The sequence below is a fragment of the Lissotriton helveticus genome, chromosome 2_1 (genome assembly GCF_964261635.1).
Source record: "Lissotriton helveticus chromosome 2_1, aLisHel1.1, whole genome shotgun sequence".
NCBI classification, from domain to species: Eukaryota; Metazoa; Chordata; class Amphibia; order Caudata; family Salamandridae; genus Lissotriton; species Lissotriton helveticus.
Genome location: NC_136059.1, coordinates 2,109,032,646 through 2,109,054,471, shown reverse-complemented (window position 1 = coordinate 2,109,054,471; position 21,826 = coordinate 2,109,032,646).

Below are 21,826 nucleotides of genomic sequence, written 5' to 3'. Positions count from 1 at the left end.
GATTATCTTACATTATTTAATCCCCGTACATACAAATCATTGTGGCTCTCCCGATGAAGGCCTTGTGTACCCTGAAACGCGCGTAGAAGAACCATCACGTAGCCACCTAATTTATATGTCAAATTTTTGGATGTAAAGCATCTTTTGAAAAAATAAGACAGTACCATCTTTATTGTGATTTTTGTTAACACGTTAATGTTTGCTTATTGTATTTCGGTAGTCATGTTGAGATATTGTTTCATGTTTGTACTAGGAAACTGAAGATGTATGTATTAGAATGATTTTAAAGAATTTTGTATTAAATAAATGAATGTTTCATGAGTTATTGTGTACACTGAGTCCCTAATATCATGCTTGTGTGTTATTAGGTCTGAAAGTTGATATAGACCTATAGTTGCCTAGGGGGTTTCTCTTCAATTACACACAGCTAGATATTCCATCAAGATCTATGCTGAATGGTTGCTAAAACATTTAGGGGTCGATTATGAGGTCCTTCGGAAGGGCTCCAAATGGGATTTGTAAGAAGCAATTCCAATTCAGAGCATATGTTTCTGACCGAATCATCTCCCCTCCTGAATGACCAAGAACAATTTGAGGAAGCCGTCCGCGCAGACCAAATCGGTTTCGAACTCGAATGAGTCAGTCTGAGTCATTCAGAGACAGTTTGTTCACCTTAATTTAGCCGGCTTCCAAATGAGCGAGTATGATACCCGATTCTGACATCCATACCGACTCGGTTTTGCCGAGACAAAACAACTGTGGGAATCAGACTTCTGGGGTCCGTAGCAGGCCCCCCTTCAACCTGGCCCCTCCAAATCAGTCACAGGGGGGTACCTATGGGAACCTCCTTTCCAAGCATGCACAGTGTGTGCCAACCACAGGGTGCACGCTTTTCCACACCCACCTCTTTTTTACAATGACAGCTTGTGTACGCGTTTGGTACACAGGCTCCCATTGAATTCAATGGGAGTCCGACTGAAGCAAGTCCGTCACTGTACGGACACATCGAAATCAGTCTCTCAGACTCACGGAGCTCAATTCGTTCGGAAAGCTCTTTGGAACCGAGTCGTTCAGAAGGCATTTCTAATGAGATTTTGATCAGGCCTTTAGAGTATTGGTTGGAAGAAAAAAATGTTTTACCTATTATGCAGACTTTCTTTAGGAATTCTCATTCTGCAATTGATGGATGCTTCACTTTGAAGTTGTTAGATGAGAAATACTTAAGTTAGAATAATCAAGGGCTTTATGTGGCATATATAGGTTTGTCATATGCCTTTGATACTATAAACAGGAAAACTATAGAAAAATGGTAGATTGGGTGATAGCAGACAAAGTATACACATATATCGTAAATTTAAAATTGATTACAAATATATCGACTCCCTATATGTAACTATGAAAACACACATCGATCACAAAAATATCAGAAACACTAATATAGTTGCAGATAAATAAACATTTAAAAGATCAAAAATATTGATTAACACAATATCAATAAAAACATAATCACCTTAAAATTAAACCCAAATTTATTGAACTTAAAACAATTACTTCAAATATACCCAAAATGTATATTAAACAACTATAATAAAAACAAATATATATAACATTAAACAAAAATTAAACAAACACCCCTAAAAAATCGTACACCTAAAATATATATATTTAAAAATGCCAAAACAAATATTATTTTCTACGAACATGTAAACATATTCATTTGTTTATTTTATTGTATCTATATCACCAATGAAAATAAGCAATATCCTGATGCAAGTCACTTTAAGGAGTTTCACAATAAGAACAGTGGTCTCCTACAGTTTTGTGCCTTAGATAGAATTTGTGTAACAGAGAGAGGAGGCAATAGAGTGAGGGAATTTAGACGTTTGGCATCTAGAATGTTTATGAAATTTGGCACTGAACATCTGATGGGACTGAATGAAGATGAAGAATTGTCATTTCATCTAGAATAAGAGTAATACTTGCAGTTGATGTATGTCCATTTCCAAGTAAAATCATATTTATTTTATGCCATGTTTGTTTTTAAATATTACAGAATTCGTATTGATTGCACTGTTTTATGTTGTGTTGTAGGAGATGAAGATATCAGCTTGCTTTGTGGAGAAAAACAAGAGAGCTACAAATATATAATGAATTAAGATGGTCACTTAATATTGAATATTGAATATGAAAAATGTATTGATTTGTTATGAACTGAGGTCCACAGGGAAGCAATGTTTGCAATCAACTGGATGCTTTGAAACGTGATATTGTCTAGGGAGTGCTGGTCACGATTGTAAAGAGCATTGACCCACTGGGGAGGACTTGTGGTTTTTTTAAGCTGATGAATCAATCAGTCACAGATTACCAAGAGACTTGGCAGCATAGCTTGATTTATTTTTCAATACCGAATCATGGGTAACTTTAATGGTTCATTCAGTATGGATGTAAACTCTGATTTAAATGTGAAACTGCAACGAAGGTCACTGTTTCAAAATGGATGCCAGTTTTCCTTTCTGTAATGAAGCATTTGGGATATGTAGACCTACATTTATTTTGTTTCAGTGCACTATATGTAATTGACTGCAACAAACAGTCTGTGACCCGTGACCAAGGTGCTGTTGCACCGAAATGCATTGTTACCATATGCTGAATTAAAAAATCTTATGTTGAATAGAATTGGGCTTGAGCATCTTTTGTCGATTGCCAGTGGAATTTATATATTTTGTTTTGTTTCTACCCAAGCTAAAGGTTACTGACGTTATAGATAAAGATGAAGCTATTAATGATAACAATGAGACTAAAGAACGTCCTCGGTTAATCACTACATTTAGCAATGAAGAATGAAAAATCAGGACGATTCTAAAGAAAAATTGGCCCATAGTATTAACTGATGTGGTTTTAGGCTCCAGATTACCTAGTACTCCTATGATTACATTTAGAAGAGCTAAAAGTATGGGATCTGTTCTTGATAAAAGTAGCCCGGAAACCAGACAAAATACTATGTGGCTTCAACCAGCGCAAGGTTTTCGAAAATGTTCTACTTGTAGAGCATGTAAATTCGGAACCAATAAGACTCATTATCAGACACCTTTCAGTTCCCAAGAGTTAGCTATTTTGGGTAGCTTCAACTTAAGACAGAATTTGCTGTTTATGTCCTGACATGCACTTGTGGCCTAAACAACATTGGTAGCACAAAGCTACAGGTGCATGTCAGGATTTTGCAGCATCTTAGAGCTATTTTTCATAGCGATCCCGCCTACCCGGTACCGCGTCATTTTAAGAACACCCATACTAATGACGTAGCTTGTTTGAAATATTATGTGGTGAGGTCTATTCTGAAATCCCATAGAGGAGGAAAACTTCAGTTGGGGCAGCTTGAAACTACAATGATTCTAGAATTTGACAGCAAATGGCCTAATGGGTTGAACAATGCAGAAGATATGTATAATTTCATATAACTATCGCTAGAGATTAGTTATCATATATATATTGTTCCCCATATTTTTTGTTCCACTTGTCCTTTCCGATCATCCACCTTACATGTATAGTAACACCATGTCATGAAGCAGAGTTCACTTTGGCTTTGGTCACTTTTCCAATCTTCATAAATAGGTTCCCTACTATTAAGAATAACCTGAAATGAATGGATAACTCCAACTGCCGCTTGTATATATGAAAAAACAAAAAGATTTTAAATTATTTCACCTCGGAATTTTGCAGTATGAACTGTTATGATGATTTTTTTTAAAAATATATTTATATGATTTTAGCAATAGGATCCAGCAATGGCTATTTTATTGTTAACAATATTTATACATTATATTCTATCATACGGTTTGTACGTTATATAATGTTTTGCACTAGTTTTGCACAGTTTTGCACAGAACTATGAATGCTGCTTGGTTATAAATAGATTTTTGCACGTTAATGAAATAATACCTACCATCTGATACTGTCTAATTGATTAGCAATAAGAAATTATGCAATCGGTCATTTATCTAAGATAGGGTCAGCTGCCTAAATTATGGGATTCATCCCTAATATGAGTTCTAATACATGTATTTATACAGTAAGGTCTATGATCTGGACTCGATGTGATGCGCATTTAAGCTGCTACTCTAAATTTTACTATGATATGTAAATTTATAGTTTTTATACATTTATGTATTTTAAACTTTCAATTGCACATGTAAAGATTCATAATTTAGAGATTTATCTCGGCATTTTCCATATGCAAAAGTTTTGAGTGTAAGAAGACAGTATTTCTTCACTTTTGATGGTCACATGACCGGCAATGTGATGATTGGGGGCATGCACTTTTTAACAGTTAAAAATGCAACATGGTTATTGTGATCCGTATGTGAACAGGGGCTCGTGGGCCCGAAACACGTCATTGCTGATAACACATATATATATATATATATATATGTATGTATTACCTCCTGGCAGTCACCAGTAGGTAGTTATAATTAGGACCAAGTTTCCATAGGAAGAATATTTCTTATTTTGCTTATATCTTTGGCGTCGTTTGATGAATCTTCATGAAATTTTGCAAACTAATACTTTGTTCATATCAGCTCCGATGGTGAAGGTTTGGGGGTGATTCTTCAAGTGGGCCGAGAAAAACGTGTTTCCTCCATGCAATTTCCATAGGAAAATTTAGACAAGGCTACAGGTCGAATGGGTGAACGGAATTACCCCAAATTTGGCAGGGAGAAGAGTCTTGGTCTAGAAAGCACGCTTTTGTTTATTTGGTGTAAATCCGTTCAGTAGTTTTAGAGAAATATTGAAATTTACAGACATCTATATTTGGGAATTCTGCCATCTGATTGGCTGAGGCGTCACGAGCACGGGCTTGCTGCTTATTGGTTGCGAGCGGTTGCAACTATGAAGTGTTGGCAGCCATTTTGTGATTCAGTTGAAATGAGTAAGGGGAAAAAAGGGCAACAAGAGTAAGAAACAGGAGAATAGGAGCACTGTAACCTTTGTGGGGGAGTGCGAAGCGAAGTAGTCAGTCCTACCAGTCTGATAGTGCGGCGTTGCTCAGAGTGGCATGGTGCTGAGGTGAGATGCTGCTACACTCCGGTATGAAACCGAGAGACTAAACCATGAACTCATTGCTGTAAAGTGATGTGCTCTGGTCTTTGTAGCATACGTGTGCAAGTACTGTTAGTAGGTGGTTATACTATACAGGGTGTGGGAAGCAAACTACGGACCCCTACAGTGCGTTTATACTATACCGGAAGTGGGAAGCAAAGTATTCACCCCTACCGGTGTGAAGACTCGGGGATCAAACCGAGCTGATTGCTGTAAAGTGATGGGTTCTGGGCGGTGTAGTATACTAGCCGCTGTAGTGTAGTGTAGCTCCTATTTTCCCAATAGGCTCTGCGCATTGGAATAGTACCTACAGCAGTAAAGGCCTAGACCAGACGTTAACTAGGTATACTACTGTCGATACTAGACTTAATTTTTGGGTTTGCCAGCTAAGCTCAGAGTTCGCTAGAAACTTTCTTGAATGTTCAAGGAAGGAATTAACTCCCCTGATTAGACAAGAAGGGATTTAGTTTCTGACAACCATAGAACATGACAACTTTGCTCTCCCCTAATCAAGAGTCAATCTCGAGAGTCGTGTGAGCACAAGGCAATTATTTTACTCAGTCAGTACGTGCATTCTTAGTCTCATCAGAATGTAGAGAAAAGGAAGAGACGGGCGTGTTCAATAAAAAGGTGTTATTTATTGATCAGTCTCTTTTCTCATACATGAGAAATGGATCGATATTATTGCAATACTTATAGTTAAGTAAAGTGCATACATTAAAAGCAATAGTATAAAATAATACTGTAAAAACATTGATATGGTTTCTGAGCCATATGATGTTTAAAATGATTAAAATATATTTACATACACATATACATTTGACTAAACGTACTCAACTGGTGTTTCTAAATACGCCTACCCCGTGTACCTGACCTAAGTCTAATGCGTGGGCGGGAATAGAAAGTTACAGTTTAAGTTAAGTTTGTTTTTGCCAAGTGAATAACTAAAGAATTCTCTGTGAGGGGTTATTCAGTTCTGTACCTGGAAGTTAGGATGAATGAGGAATGGTATCTCTTTCTCTGCTCTCGATATTCCAGGCTGCCTGCGAGGGCTGCCCAGAAACGCCGGTGCTGGGTCTCTCGGCTTGAGATAGCAGCGCGTCTCTCAGCGCGTCAGGAAGGCGGGGCTGCTGCCAGCGGGGTCTGCTTCTGCTCTCGGCTTCGGCAAGTATGGCTGCTCCGTCTTGTCACCACGCGTGTGTTTGCATAGGGCAAGGTCGGCAATATTTATACCTTAAAGGTGCCGAGATTGACGTAAGGATGGACATAGATACGTCAATAAAGATGTCATACGACTTGCTCGTTAGCACATTCTTTACTAAAGTTCTCTGTGAAATCAAAACAATGGCCGCACGGATTATCCAGGTTGTCATAGGTTTGATTTGTTATGAGAACGTCGTATGCCTTATCAGGGGCTGGAGGAATGTCGCTTGTCTAATTAGATCTCAAGCGTTATGACCTAATCAGATAACACGTTCCTGTGCCGTAGTGTGACTGCGTCAGATAACGGTATCTGCATCATGGGGGTTTTCTTGCCTCATGGGCTGACTGTTAGTTAACTTGATAGTTAGTTTAACCAGAATAGGGTCAGGAATAGGGGGACTGATTCAGAACCTATAGAAATACACGACACCCACTCCACGCTAACTATGGTCATATCTAATCTATGCATAGTATAACATAGTACAACATACTATAGAGTATAGTGTATACCTTACCACCCCAAAATACATAAATGCATTTCGAAATTTTCAAATATACTGAAAAATTGCAGTCATATATATTGTATGCACTTAAGCTATGAATTAAATGCAAAAGTAAACACGCATTTTTATGCATTATTGCTTATTGGTATATGAGAAATACACATGAAATGGCTCTTAATATGGCTATACAGAAAGGAAGTTCGAGACCATTTCATCACATAATAAAATATTTGTGAACATCCCAGCGGGCAACTAAAGTTTATAAAGTATCTAAAAATAGAAATCTTAGTTCTCTAGGAATAGTTTCGTACTTTAAGCAGAAGATAAGTGTCCCGAAAAATTTGTGAAAAATAATTTGGGGCTGCTAAAAAATTGTTGTCCGTGAACTGGTGGGAAGAATTGTTCATGTGACTTTATTTTTAAAGTTGAAGGCCGAATTCAGGGAATGCCGTGTGCGAGTTTACTCAAAAGTCTCTATTTCTGTTCTGGAGAGAACATCATATCATTCAGGCTTTCGAAAAAACTGTCAACAGCTTCATGGGAAAGTTCCACTAAGTCGGAAATAGGGGTAACCATGCATTCGTGCGCATGATTGTCTCCATTGACATTCTGATTCGCATTGCTGACAGAAGGTCGTACCTGTTCGATGTTGCTTTCATCTTGAACTTCACTACTCTTCAATCGTAGTGGTGAAGATTCCAGGAATGCCGTCATCAGGATTGGCAGCCTTTGAGGGCAGCACAAAGCGTGAACCTTGGTAGGAACCAACAGTGTATCTGCATCCACTGGCGCATCCGATTGTAGCGTCAGACAGGTGTCTAACACGCATTCTTCTCCGCATAGCAGACACCTTAGTACAGGTAAAACACACCTTTGCCACATTGGTCGAAATGATAGAAACCAAGTCATGTTTAGGTCTCTAAGCCGGGAGAGTCCCAGGATTTTTGATATCCGGTCCCGGTATCCAATGGCTAGGATCGTATCTTCCATTGTCGCGAGAGTTTGATCTGTGACATGGGTTGCCATAACGAAAAATAAGGACTAGGAATAGGATTCCTGCAATTAGTCCCAGGATCAGGGGAAGTCCGCCAAAAATCGAATGGACGAAATCCGGAAAAATACCCAGTATGGCTTTGAATGGTGTTAATGCCATCGAAAATACTGTCTTAAATACCTTTGAGACTCCAGTGGTATCAGAAATATTTAAGATTTCGCTCAGGATTTCCGCGAAATGTACGGGGGAATTAGTCGATAATAATGTATGTATCTCTGCAGTCGTCCTTGCGACTTGTAGATCATACGTTTCTTTTGATGACGTGAGCCTTGTAGACGTCTGAAGAAGCACTGTTTTCATTCTGCTTAAAGTATCTATTCGAATAGAAGTAATTTTCAAACTGGGCCATGCCCTTGCCTCCCTGTCTGGAAAGGAGCTGGGGAATAAAGAACGTCCACAGCACTTGACCTTCGCCGTCGTAGTGACTAGATAAGGAGTCCCGGGCATAAGACTACAACATCTGCGGTCTACAATAAGAATGTAACTCCCATTATAGAGTCTTTGAAAGAATGGTTCTATTTCAGTTGCAGGTGCGCCTTGCTGGTGACATGAAAGGTTGTATGAATTCCCTTCACAGGCTCCATGCAAACTAATTCCGTTACACAGAAGCGTGCCGCTTAGTGACATAGCACAATTGTTGCCACTAAGAAACACTTTCTGTCCTTTATTACTGACACATGCATGTGAATAGGGCAGGTTCCAAGTTGTTTTAAGGTACCCTTTTCCCAATTTCTCGTACATGCCAGCCTGTATATATTTTTGGCAGTATTGAAACCTGAAGGTTGAGATTGGAATATTTACGATTCCGTGGATTATCCATTCACTGACAGGTCGTTCTGACATTGTCAACGGTAATCTTTCTAGTTTTTCAATGCTCAAGATTGTATAATCAGCACCCTTTTGCGCCATACCGATTTGTCTATCAGTAAGGTTAAAGATTTGGAATAGTGACGTTGTGTTGATTAAACGCCAAGGCACATAGCCTGAACGCAGATTTTGTAACGTCCAGCCATGCTGTACAATGGAACGCAATTGTGACTGACCATGTTGTAATAACAGTAAGTCTTGCGATAATATATCGATTGCTGAAGACACAATGCTGTCCAATGAAAAAATTCTGGAGGACAGAGTCATTAACCCATTGTCCACTACAGAAAGTGATTTTTCCAAATTAATACGGTCAGTTTCCCGTATTCTTTCTGCTGTCTCAATTTGAGTAACCTTCCAGGCCTCATTGTATGCTGCATATACAGAGGCTGCTATGAAACGCTTTTGACGCTGTTTGCGTGGTCCCAGTATGAAATCACGCAAGTCAGCACCATCAGTAAGTAAAGTTAGGTGTTGCTTAATTTCAGGCAGTGGGGAAGTCTGTAGCCATTGAAGGCATAATTTGCCCACACTGTAGGTTGTTATTATCCCTGGGTGATGTCTTTGGGGATATCTAGGGTCTGGCCTGGTCATTTTGAAACCCTGTGTTTTATTAAGGAATCTATCTTGACAGTTATTTGTATCTGTGGGCCAGATCAACCATTGTTTCCAATCAGGATGTGTTCTGTTTTGGTTTAATATATGGTTTACGTCTATCTCTTCATCTGTATCAGAGTTATTGCTAAACATTGTTGGCTTTGGAATAGACGGTTTATATAAATCTTTGATTTTGGCAAAACCAAGACAGGTGGTTTGTTGAACAGTGTCATTTAAAAATATCATTTGTTCTGGGATCATGCAGGCTCTTAACAAAGCTTCTAAACCCTGTACTTGCCAATCTTTTGTACCCCAAACACTTTTCAAATCAACATTTTTGTCCCAATAATCAAATCCAAAAGTATTCATTTTTTCAAAGAATGAATCTGAATATATCAATTTTGTGTTGGTTATCATGGTTTTTATCCCTGTCTTGTTTGACAATTTAAAATAAAAAGTTTCAGCATTACTTGTGTTAAAACCTGAAAAATATGAATATTTGTCATATACGGTTCTAGAGCTTCCTTTTGGAGGTGTAGCACAATGTTCCCATTGATTATAATTTAAAACATTTCTAGGTTGTGCAGATTTATGCAAAAAATGGTTACCATAATGGTTATAGCAATACATACTATCATAATTTGTAGAACCTTGCAAATAATCATGTTTTGTAAATTTAGCAGACATTACTAAGTCAGACATCATGTTGTTAATACTTTCGAAGTCCCAATCATCAGCAAATGAGTTTGGTTTTGCAAAATCACTCAAGGAGATCTTGATTTGGTGTGGATATTTCAGGATCTCGACCGGACCATAAATTTCATAGTCAGTGTTGTCCCAGGCTACCCCACCAGGTATAGGATTGGCTGTGAAGTTGGCTGAAGAAAGTTCTGAAGAAAGTTCTCTTTTCTCGACGTGTGAAGATGTGTGTGGTTTGAGGATCAAGTTGATGTTCTGACTTGCTGTGTCCATTTTAGTATATTTTCCCTCAATGAAGCGTCCCAAAGTAAATACCATGATGAGCCAAAGTATGAGGATAAATGCACCAAAACCCACCCAAAATTCAATCCATGGAAAAACCAGATATGTTTCTTTCAGATGTTTCAAAAGTTCCTTAGCTTTGTCTTTAAAGGATTTTGATGATGGCTGTGTCTTTGATTCACTGAAGCCGTCAGAGGAATCATCGAAGTTGATGAAGTAACCGGATGCAGTTCTGTCAATTGTTCCAATTGGTTCAGGATTTCTGTTTTTTGCATTTTCACTTGGTACTTCAGTATAGATTGGTGTGTCTCTGCTAAATGTCTTTATTTGGGTTTTCAGAGGTCTGAGTTCTATTGCATTGTTGCATAGTCCTTCTTGTTCTTTTTTAGGCGTTTCGAATGTGATGAGCCTTTTTGTTAGGACCTCTGTGCTGGTAGCAAACTTTGGTGTTCTGCTACTTATTGGGAGTCCACTTGGCCTACTGTTTGTTATCGGCCACATGTTGTGGTTTTACCAGGTCGATGGATACAACTCGGTTCTCCTTTTTTCCAGCAAGTGGCAGTAGTACAACTGATCTTGTCCCGTTGACAGACAAGACAGGAACTGCTTTTCTGTAAGAAGGCCCAAATTCCTTCTTTACCGCGATCTTCTCCCTGACTAGATCCCCGACTTTTGGAATCCAGACAGGTCTTGCTGGGACAGGTGGTGATTCTTCAGTGGTCGTTGGCTGTTGTTTCAACTGTATGTTGCTCAGGTCTTTTCTTGTTTTGTTTAAGTCCTGCAAAATAGCCAAACGGTCTTTGACATCAAAGGTTTTTTCTATTACCACTGAAGTCTGACTATCAAGGTCAGAGATCAACATCCTAGTTCCGAATAATAATTTGTACGGACTGAATCCCTTCAGAGAATTTCTTGGCAAGTTATTTAGACTACGTTGGACACTTATTAGATGTTTGACCCACCCAGCTCCCGAACCTAATACCTTTGCCGTTATAGATTGCTTTATGTCACGGTTTTTTCTTTCAACAATTCCGTTCCCCTCAGGGTGAAATGGACAAGAGTACCGCAATTGCACGCCCATGCTGACCATGGCCTCCTTATAAGCCCGAGAGCTAAAAGCAGGACCATTGTCCGAATGCAGCATGCCAATTGCGTATGTGCCGATAAAGACTCGCAAATCTTTTATAACAGTTCTGGCGTCAGCCGTTCGCTGGGGCCACATCCATATGAATCTCGTGCATGAGTCCACTGCAACCAAGATATATTTATAGTTACCATCCCTTTGTAAGGGACCGCAGTGGTCTAGATAAACACAGGCTAATGGTTTATCCGAGATTAGAAGGGGCGTCTGAGCTGGACGTCTCACCGTTGATACTTTCATTTTTTGACATATTTCACATTCTAGAACTTGCAGCCTGATTCATGTACATGCCGTTTTGCGTGTCCCTAATAGCAAATCATAGCGACTCGCTATTGAGGACACGCAAAACGGCATTCATGTAGGAATTGCTAATAAAATAGCGATTCCTACATGTTCTTTATTTGCGAGTAGCAATTTGCTACTCGCAAATACTCCCCATTCATTCCTATGGGCCAAGAGGCCCATAGGAATGAATGGGGAGTATCCCTCATTTGCGAGTAGCAATTTGCTACTCGCAAATAAGATAGCGATTTTAAGGGTGCCAGGGGTGTCCAAAGGACGCCCTGTAGCACCCCTAAAATGCACATTTGAACAGGTGTTGCGCACACACATGTCCAAAGGACATGTGTGTGTGCAACATGCAACTTAGAAAAATGCTTTTAAAAGCATTTTTCTGAGTTTTTGATATTTACCGACAGGTCTGACCTCTCGGTAAATAGCGGCCCCAAAAGTTCAAAATCGCTATTTCTTGATGTTTCATGAATAGCATTTGAGGAATCTCTATTAGAGATTCCTTAAATGCCATTCCTCGCAAATATGCGAATTCTTAAATAGCGATTTTTGCATTTGGTATCATGAATACCAAATGCAAAAATCGCACTCGCAAAGGGCCAGATTCTCAGAATCTGGCCCTTTTGCGAGCGCTATTGCCTACATGAATCAGGCTGATAGTTCCTTGTTTGTCTTCTCATTTGTGGCCACCAGTATCTCTGTTTTAATAATGATACTGTGGCTGAGACGCCAGCATGAATAGAAGCAAGCCCTTCGTGTGCCGCTATTATTAGTCCTAACCTATGTTCCATGTTTGGAATTGCCCTATCCCCCACTCCAGGGATTCGAGCAAAAGGAACATTGTTTGCATCAGTTATGTATGAGTATTTTACTGGAAAGCCTTTAGGGAGTGGTTCTATCGAATCCTTTTCTGAAGCGCTGACAGCTTGTAATATTTCGCTGTCTATTTTTGTTTTTGACCGGGTGACGGCAGCTACGGAAGCCGTTTGCACAGCTGCCTTCGCGGCCTCATCAGCCAATGAATTCCCTGCAACGTGAACGCCATCACGTTGATGACTCAGTGTATGTATCACGTGAGTCTTTGGTAGTTCTTTTTGTAAAAGAGCTACTTGTTCCCAGAGCATTTTATGCTTGATTGTGCCACCTTTCGCATCCTTGAAACCGTTCTGAAGCCAGATCTGCAAGTATTCATTATAAGACTGAACGCAATAATACGAATCGCACACTATGAGTGTGGGGAATTCTCGATCGGTATTTTCAAGCGCCATCTTGAATGCTAGTAGTTCAGCTCGCTGAGCTGTACAATCTCCTAGGGATTGTGTTTTAGTGAGGGTTGGTTTAAATTTCCCTTCGTGCCAACGACCTTTAACAATCGCGCACGCAGCACTGTAAGCTTGTTTACCCCCTACTGCGGGTTGTGCTGATCCGTCTGTATATATTATACAGCCGTAGTGATCTAGAGGCAGAATTTCGGTTGGCGGAGGACATTCAAATTCATATTGGAGAAATTCTTGTGTTTTTAAATAAGGATCAAATTCGTACACCACGTCTGTTGCAGCAAGAGAGTTAGCCCATTGTATCCATCTTGGATGGAGTGCTTTAGCATTTGGAATGCTTGCCTTTGTTACCGCCTCTAAGGCTGGTATTGGTGTCACGATTATTATTCGTTTACCTTGTGCCAGGGCTCGTTCTTTTGCTATAGCTGTCTGTGTTGCTGTAAGAATTTTTTCCGTTGGGCTAAATTTCATTTCAGCCTTAGTGTACAAGTGTGATTTGAATGCAATTGGTACCTTTTCTCCTTCATTAGAAGTCAGGTATGTGAATCCGCATCTCCCTGGGATGACTCGAATCACAAGATTGCGTGTGTTATCACGTGTTTCTAATTTTGTTTTAATTAGCATGTCTGTTTGTAAGGATCTCAAAATTTCTGTGTGTGTTTGAGTCCAATTGGATCTTTTAAAGTCTGGTTTAATTAGATCATAAAGGGGTTTGACCCTTTCTGCGTAATTTGCAATGTATGTTCTTCCGAAATTTAGGAAACCTAGAATTGACTGTAGGTTTTTTAGTGTTTTAGGAGCTTGGATTACGGCACATTTCTCTAGGAAATTGTCTGCCAGGCTTTTGCCGTCACTTGATAACTCATATCCTAAGAATAGGACCGTCAGATGGGCAATTCTGGATTTTTTAAAGTTGAATTTGTAACCCTCTGCAGCGAACCCAAGTATTATGGTGTTCACCCTTTTCAAGTGAGTCTCCAAGTCATCATCTGTTAAGTAAATGTCATCGACATAAGATAATGCTTCATCATCATATAGTTGTAGTAATTCTGTTACTCTCGCTGAGAATACCCCCGGGCTGTTCTTGTACCCCTGGGCTAACCGACAGAATTGTTTTTGAGTGCCATTTACTGAGAATGCAGTTAAAGATCTGCTCTCTGGTGCTATGTTTTGACAAAAGAATCCATTGGAGATGTCCAAGGTTGTTTTGTATTTTTTGCGCACTATGTTATTCATTAGTGCAGCACTGTGTGAGTTTTGCACTGCAAAGGTTTTGCAACATGTGTTAAGGTGTCGGTAATCCAAAACTAGACGATATGAATTGTCTGGTTTGGAGACCGGAAACAAAGAATTGTTCATTTGTGAGGTGCAAGTTTCAATCACCCCCTGGTATTCTAGCTGATCTGGTATTTCATTTACCTGTTTTTTAGCTTCTTGCTTAATTGGGTACTGCCTTTGTGCAGTAGGTTGTGATTTTAACTGGATTTTGTGAGGAGGAGAATCCTCATCCCATCCTACATGATTTTTATATAAAGCAGGTGCTAAGGCCACTGCCCACTTTCTAGCAAGTGTGTATTTTTTATGAATCGGTATTTGATTCGAGAAGGCAGGCATAATTACTTCTTCGCCATGAGGGCACTCCCTGACAAACTCTGGTGGCCAGTCTTTTTCAGCTAGAAGGATGTCATAACCCTTTGAGAGGTTATCCCAAAATAGTCCCCTTATTTTCCTAGTCTTATCTCCCTCTATACGTAATGTTATCTCGTATATCTTGTGGGGCTTGCTAACTCTGGTGTCTGCAGTTTCCACTTGAAGGTATTCATTCGTGTCCACTGTCTCCAGATGATTCATAAGGACTTTGCGAGCTATGCTCACCTCTGCTGCGCTGTCTAGCATTGTCTGAGCCCACTCTCTGTTTTTCAGTTGTGTCCTCAGTATTCTCGGCATTTTTAACTACCTTGATACTGGCTACCTTCTTTTTTGGAAATTGTAATTTCTTTTTTTGTTGAGCAGGTTCCTTGTCTTTGGACTTGGCGTGCTCTTCTGATCGTCCTCTTCTTTCCGATTTCTGCGAGGAATTCTGAAACGATTGAGAGGGACGTGTATCAATGTCTTGATATCTATCAGGTTTTTTAATATTATCCCTATTTCTAAGGTTATATCTATTCACCGAGGGGTCACTCTGCGGTGACCTCTGTCTTTGGTTTGGAGATTTCTCTCTTCGCCTAGGAGACCTTCCTCGGGACTGGAATTTCTTTTCTTTAGGATTGGATTGTTTGTTTCCATCCCAGTTCTTTTTTGGTGAATTATTATTATTAAAAAATATTTTTTCTGGACTTGTAGTCAGTTGCGGTTTTACTGGTATTCCACCTAGACTATCTCTGCCTAGTTCTTCATAGGATTTTTCTATGATTCTGGCAATTTCAGCTGGTTGGTCTGCTATATCTCTCTCTTTTAACCTCTGGCGGATCGCCACGTTTGCTGCTTCACCTTTTATGTTGGCTAATAATATAGCCGAGACCTGCTTGAAGTCTTTTAGTAATTTCATACCAAGAGTTAAAGCAGGTTCTGGACCGTATTCATCTTGAATTTGTTTTAGCACATCTGGTATTACCGAAATGGATGGAACACCGTGCGTTTTTGTGTAGATGGAAGCAAAGACTGTACCCCAAGTATCACAGTCCTCAATGTGTGGTGCGATTCCCATTGGGAGACATATAGTCAGAATCCTGTGTTTTTCTAATGGGGTGGTGTCAGGAAACACCGCCTCTATTTGGGTGATTTTCTGTGCCAACCAGAATGGTATTTGTTCCCGTTTAGCTGGAACTTTACCTAGGCAGGATTGGATGTTCTGTGGTGTAATTTTATTTGTGTTCCCCTGGTGAGGGGTCAGCTGTGGAAGTTTAATCGCTGGCTGAATTGTTGAAGTCCGCATTACATACTGAACTAATTGTCTATGAATTTTTAGTAGTTGTTTTAGCTGTATTAACAGCTCTGCTGCAGGCATTCTTTCGATGTCTGGATGTGGTGTGTATCCGGCTAAGACCGGCCACGTTGCTCCTGGTCTTCCTAAAGGACCGAGCCTTGTAATGTGATTGTTATGTTTTAGGGCGCCATCAAATAAGAGCAAATGCTCTTGGAATTTGAGTGGTACTTCCACCTCCTCGAAAGGAGTGTATGTTTCAGGAGGTTCCTCTACTTTGTAATAGTGGAAGTACTTTGTTACAGCATTTGCTGCCGGAAAATGTATCCATTAATAGTATACCTCTGTCTGCCGATATTCGTGTGCCTCAATTACGAATATGACTGTGCCACCTCTAGGTGTCAGTCCATTTTCTATAAGTTTTAAGGTTATAGATCTCCTTTTAATGACCGGAATGAGTGTTATATTCGGGTCTGCTGCTTGCATGGTAGCATCAGCATCTGCGAGTTCAGTAGCTAATCTAACTGCCTCTCTTTCTTCATCACTGTCTCCCATTTTACAGACAGGATGGTATTATGTCTATTTGCAGATCAGGTTTCTTTATGGAACAAAGATTAGATGCACAATATTTTGGAACTTTTTATCCTTCAACGTTGACTTGACCAAGAACCATACATAGGAGTTCCCTCCTGCGAGGTTTTGGAGGATATAACCTTTCACCCACTCCAGACGTCTTTGGAGTATTTGGGAAAAGGGGTCTGAGTGAGAAAGCACGACTGAGTTACTCTAAATGTCTTACGTTAGTTTTATCGCCCTTTCCAAACGCGTTGGGCGCCATGTAGTGTAGCTCCTATTTTCCCAATAGGCTCTGCGCATTGGAATAGTACCTACAGCAGTAAAGGCCTAGACCAGACGTTAACTAGGTCTACTACTGTCGATACTAGACTTAATTTTTGGGTTTGCCAGCTAAGCTCAGAGTTCGCTAGAAACTTTCTCGAATGTTCAAGGAAGGAATTAACTCCCCTGATTAGACAAGAAGGGATTTAGTTTCTGACAACCATAGAACATGACAACTTTGCTCTCCCCTAATCAAGAGTCAATCTCGAGAGTCGTGTGAGCACAAGGCAATTATTTTACTCAGTCAGTACGTGCATTCTTAGTCTCATCAGAATGTAGAGAAAAGGAAGAGACGGGCGTGTTCAATAAAAAGGTGTTATTTATTGATCAGTCTCTTTTCTCATACATGAGAAATGGATCGATATTATTGCAATACTTATAGTTAAGTAAAGTGCATACATTAAAAGCAATAGTATAAAATAATACTGTAAAAACATTGATATGGTTTCTGAGCCATATGATGTTTAAAATGATTAAAATATATTTACATACACATATACATTTGACTAAACGTACTCAACTGGTGTTTCTAAATACGCCTACCCCGTGTACCTGACCTAAGTCTAATGCGTGGGCGGGAATAGAAAGTTACAGTTTAAGTTAAGTTTGTTTTTGCCAAGTGAATAACTAAAGAATTCTCTGTGAGGGGTTATTCAGTTCTGTACCTGGAAGTTAGGATGAATGAGGAATGGTATCTCTTTCTCTGCTCTCGATATTCCAGGCTGCCTGCGAGGGCTGCCCAGAAACGCCGGTGCTGGGTCTCTCGGCTTGAGATAGCAGCGCGTCTCTCAGCGCGTCAGGAAGGCGGGGCTGCTGCCAGCGGGGTCTGCTTCTGCTCTCGGCTTCGGCAAGTATGGCTGCTCCGTCTTGTCACCACACGTGTGTTTGCATAGGGCAAGGTCGGCAATATTTATACCTTAAAGGTGCCGAGATTGACGTAAGGATGGACATAGATACGTCAATAAAGATGTCATACGACTTGCTCGTTAGCACATTCTTTACTAAAGTTCTCTGTGAAATCAAAACAATGGCCGCACGGATTATCCAGGTTGTCATAGGTTTGATTTGTTATGAGAACGTCGTATGCCTTATCAGGGGCTGGAGGAATGTCGCTTGTCTAATTAGATCTCAAGCGTTATGACCTAATCAGATAACACGTTCCTGTGCCGTAGTGTGACTGCGTCAGATAACGGTATCTGCATCATGGGGGTTTTCTTGCCTCATGGGCTGACTGTTAGTTAACTTGATAGTTAGTTTAACCAGAATAGGGTCAGGAATAGGGGGACTGATTCAGAACCTATAGAAATACACGACAGTAGTATAACTGTGTACGTAGTGTTAGTATGCGTTTATACTATAGAGGGAGTGGGAAGCAAACTACTCACCCCTACTGGTCTGAAGACTCTGGGATTAAACCGTGAGCCGTAACCGTGAGCTCACTGCTGTAAAGTGATGTGTTCTGGGTGCTATAGCATTCCTGTGGAAGTAGTGTTAGTTTGTGTTTATACAATACAGGGAGTGGGAAGCAAACTACTCAACCCTACCGGTCTCAAGAGTTGTGGATGAAACCATGAGCTCATTGCTGTGCCCTGTGTAGTATTCCAATGTAAGTCACAGTAGAATCTTAGTATGTAATGCTACTAGAATGTAAGTATGTAATGTTAGAATGTAGGACTGTCATGAGGGGAATCTTGGGGAGTTTGTACATGGTGCTGGAGAAGACGGTTGACTTGTTGTCTGCTCCTGTTGGTGGCTGTCAAAGCTGTCTTGTTTTCCTGCAATAAATCTACTTATCGGAGCCACTGCTGTCTGCCTCTTCACGACATAAATTTGGCGAGGCGTGGGAGAAGGTAAAAAGAAGTCAGCACTCACCAATATTTTGAGCTTCCTTGCGTTATGCTGAAGTCTCGTTTTCTTCATTAAGCTGTTTCTACTCATCCCAGGGTCGTTGGCTCATCGAACTATGTCATCCGACCTCTGGTAGGATTTATATTTTTTGATTTTGGGCTTCCTCTGCCTCTTCACTACACTCTGGTCTCTGTACTACGCGTGTGCAAGTAGTGTTAGTATGCGTTTATACTAATTCTGTAGTTATGCAGTAACCAATGCATCATGACCCTATGGAGTGCCACCTCCCAGGCGCAGCTCATACAATGTCCCGGGGTGTGCATCCACGGGACATTTCTGTTTGCTATTACAGGGCGGGAGCATGGCTTCCACCCTGTGATAGCAAATCCTTCTTTGCCTCATTGAAGCGAGAGGAGGAAAACCTCGTATTGCTTCAATAAAGCGAATCTGGTTGGTAAAAATGGAAAAAATACCTGAAGCAAGGTCTCACCCGTGCATTCAAATGAGTCCCCTGGTGGGTAATGTTCCGTGGCCATTATATTATTATATTGCGGGGTCTCTGCAGCACTTGGAACTTTAATCTCACATGTAAATTAGGCGCTGGAGGGCACAGAGACGTTTTGCAGCCCAGGGGATCGCCACGTCCCAGGGTATTGTTTACTAATTGTTCGGGGGGCTTTGAGGCCAACTAAAGTCTGGGGATCACCACCCTCGGGGGCTTTATTTAAATATGCAGTGTGGGCCTCGCCAGTACCTGAAGCGTTGGTGGCCCTAGGCAGTGCCTTATTGGTTTTGTAATCACACGGGCATTACTCATGGTGTTATAAAGTGATACACTCATAGAACCCTTGCAGTTGTAGAACTACCCAGGCTTCATTTATGTAATAGTCTGTTGATTTATATTTGGTAGGTGCACCGCAAAATTACAAATGTTGTCAGAAAAAGAAGACCCATACACTCACTTATCTATTGGTAAAAAAAATAACCTTTATTAAAAGAACACAAATAAATGAAATCACAACTTTATTTGAAAAAATAACAGTATAACTTGAAATAAGTGGGTGGGACTCCTCCGGAAGCAGAGTACCACACCTGCAAGACAAAAAAGAAACATAAGTATGTGTGCCATGTCCAAGAGAAAAAAAACGGCGTCAGAATTAAAGGAAGAAAGTGAGAATGGGACAGAGAGTGAGTGGGTGAGTCACTGTTCACCTCCTGTCACCAGTGTGTCTAAGACGCTGGGGTCCATGAGAAAGAGTGCGGTCCAGCTAGTCCTTAAAATAAAACAGATATATGAATGAGGCGAGAGATTACATTATTATCTATGGCAACATTGCTTGCCTGCACCTGTGCACCCAGGCTGTTGCACCACAGCCCCTTCCCCCACACTGTGCTCAATTGCATCTCCTGCGCACTGAGGCTTCACTCCTCACCTGCCACCACCGGTGTGTCCAACGACGTGCCGGTGCGAGCTCCGACTCCGACTCGAGGGTGCCTCTCTCAGGGTGGCACAGCAGGTCTTCGGTCATGGACAGTGTCTTGATACCACAATGGAATGCGTCAGAATGCCCAGGGCATAATCACGGGCTGAGCACCCGCTCCGCCCATTTTGGCGCAACCAACCCAGTGTCTGAAAAGGGAGAAATAATATAATGCTGGAAATGTCTTGAGGTAAATGAAGGTTTCCGGTCGCTCCATCCGCCGCGCGGCCCTCCTTGGTGTGCCTTGGTGTGCCTGATATCGTATTCGCACTGTATCTCCTGCATTCTGTGCCATTGGGCCTGTTATCGTATTCATATTGCCTTGGTGTGCCTGATATCGTATTCGCACTGTATCTCCTGCATTCTGTGCCATTATTATTGCATTGTTTTGGTATTTGTGCCAGCGACCTCCTTGGTTGTGCCCCCAATCTCGCCTGTGCCATTATTATTGCATTGTTGTGCCCTTAGCCCGTCTCTCCTCCCCGCTCCCTGCCGCTGCTCCCCAGCGGCCCCACCCCCCCTCCCTCCAGCATCTCTGGACCCATCCCCTCCCCACTCCCCACCCCGCTCCCGCCTCCCAGCTGCTCCTCCCTCCCACTGACAACATAAGGCAATACCCGCGAGGCGAGGAGCTGTGCCCGTCCTGACCTGGTCAGAACCGGTCGCTCCACCCGCCGCGCGGCCCTCCTTGGTGTGCCTTGGTGTGCCTGATATCGTATTCGCACTGTATCTCCTGCATTCTGTGCCATTGTGCCGGGTATCGTATCCATATTGCCTTGGTGTGCCTGATATTGTATTCTCACTGTATCTCCTGCATTCTGTGCCATTATTATTGCATTGTTTTGGTATTTGTGCCAGCGACCTCCTTGGTTGTGCCCCCGATCTCGCCTGTGCCATTATTATTGCATTGTTGTGCCCTTAGCCCGTCTCTCCTCCCCGCTCCCTGCCGCTGCTCCCCCGCGGCCCCACCCCTGCTCCCTCCAGTATCTCCGGACCGATCCCCTCCCCACTCGCCACCCCGCTCCCGCCTCCCAGCTGCTCCTCCCTCGCTCCGCCTCCTCAACTCTCCACTTATAGCAGAGTTGCATACGCGCAGCGGGTGCGCCCTATGCACACCGAAGGCGCACCAAAGGTAAGCCCGTCTGCGTCCGTCCGCGCCTGGACCACGCCCTGCGCCAGACCCCCTGGACCCTGCAGAGGCCATCCCACCCGCCAAACGTACGACGCCGCCACCCTCACTGCACTCAACACCGGCCGACTCCCCGACTGCTACCGAACCAACCCAGGACGCACCCATGGACCCTTCACCTGCCAATCCTGCAAGTTCTGCTGCATCAAGACCTACACTGCATCCGCTCATGCCAAGCGGAGCTCCAACATCAACCACCTGAAGTGCATCCTGCTCAACACCCGCTCGGTCCACAGACACGCCATTGAACTATGGAACCTACTCGACTCCACAACTCCGGACGTCGCCTTTCTCACTGAAACCTGGTTGAACGCCTCATCAGCACCCGACATCGCCATAGCCATCCCTGACGGTTACAAGATCATCCGAAGGGACCGCATCAATCAAACAGGAGGAGGCATCGCCATCGTCCACAAGAACACCATCCGCATCACGTCCAGCTCCGACGACACCCTCACAGCCGCCGAACACCTACAC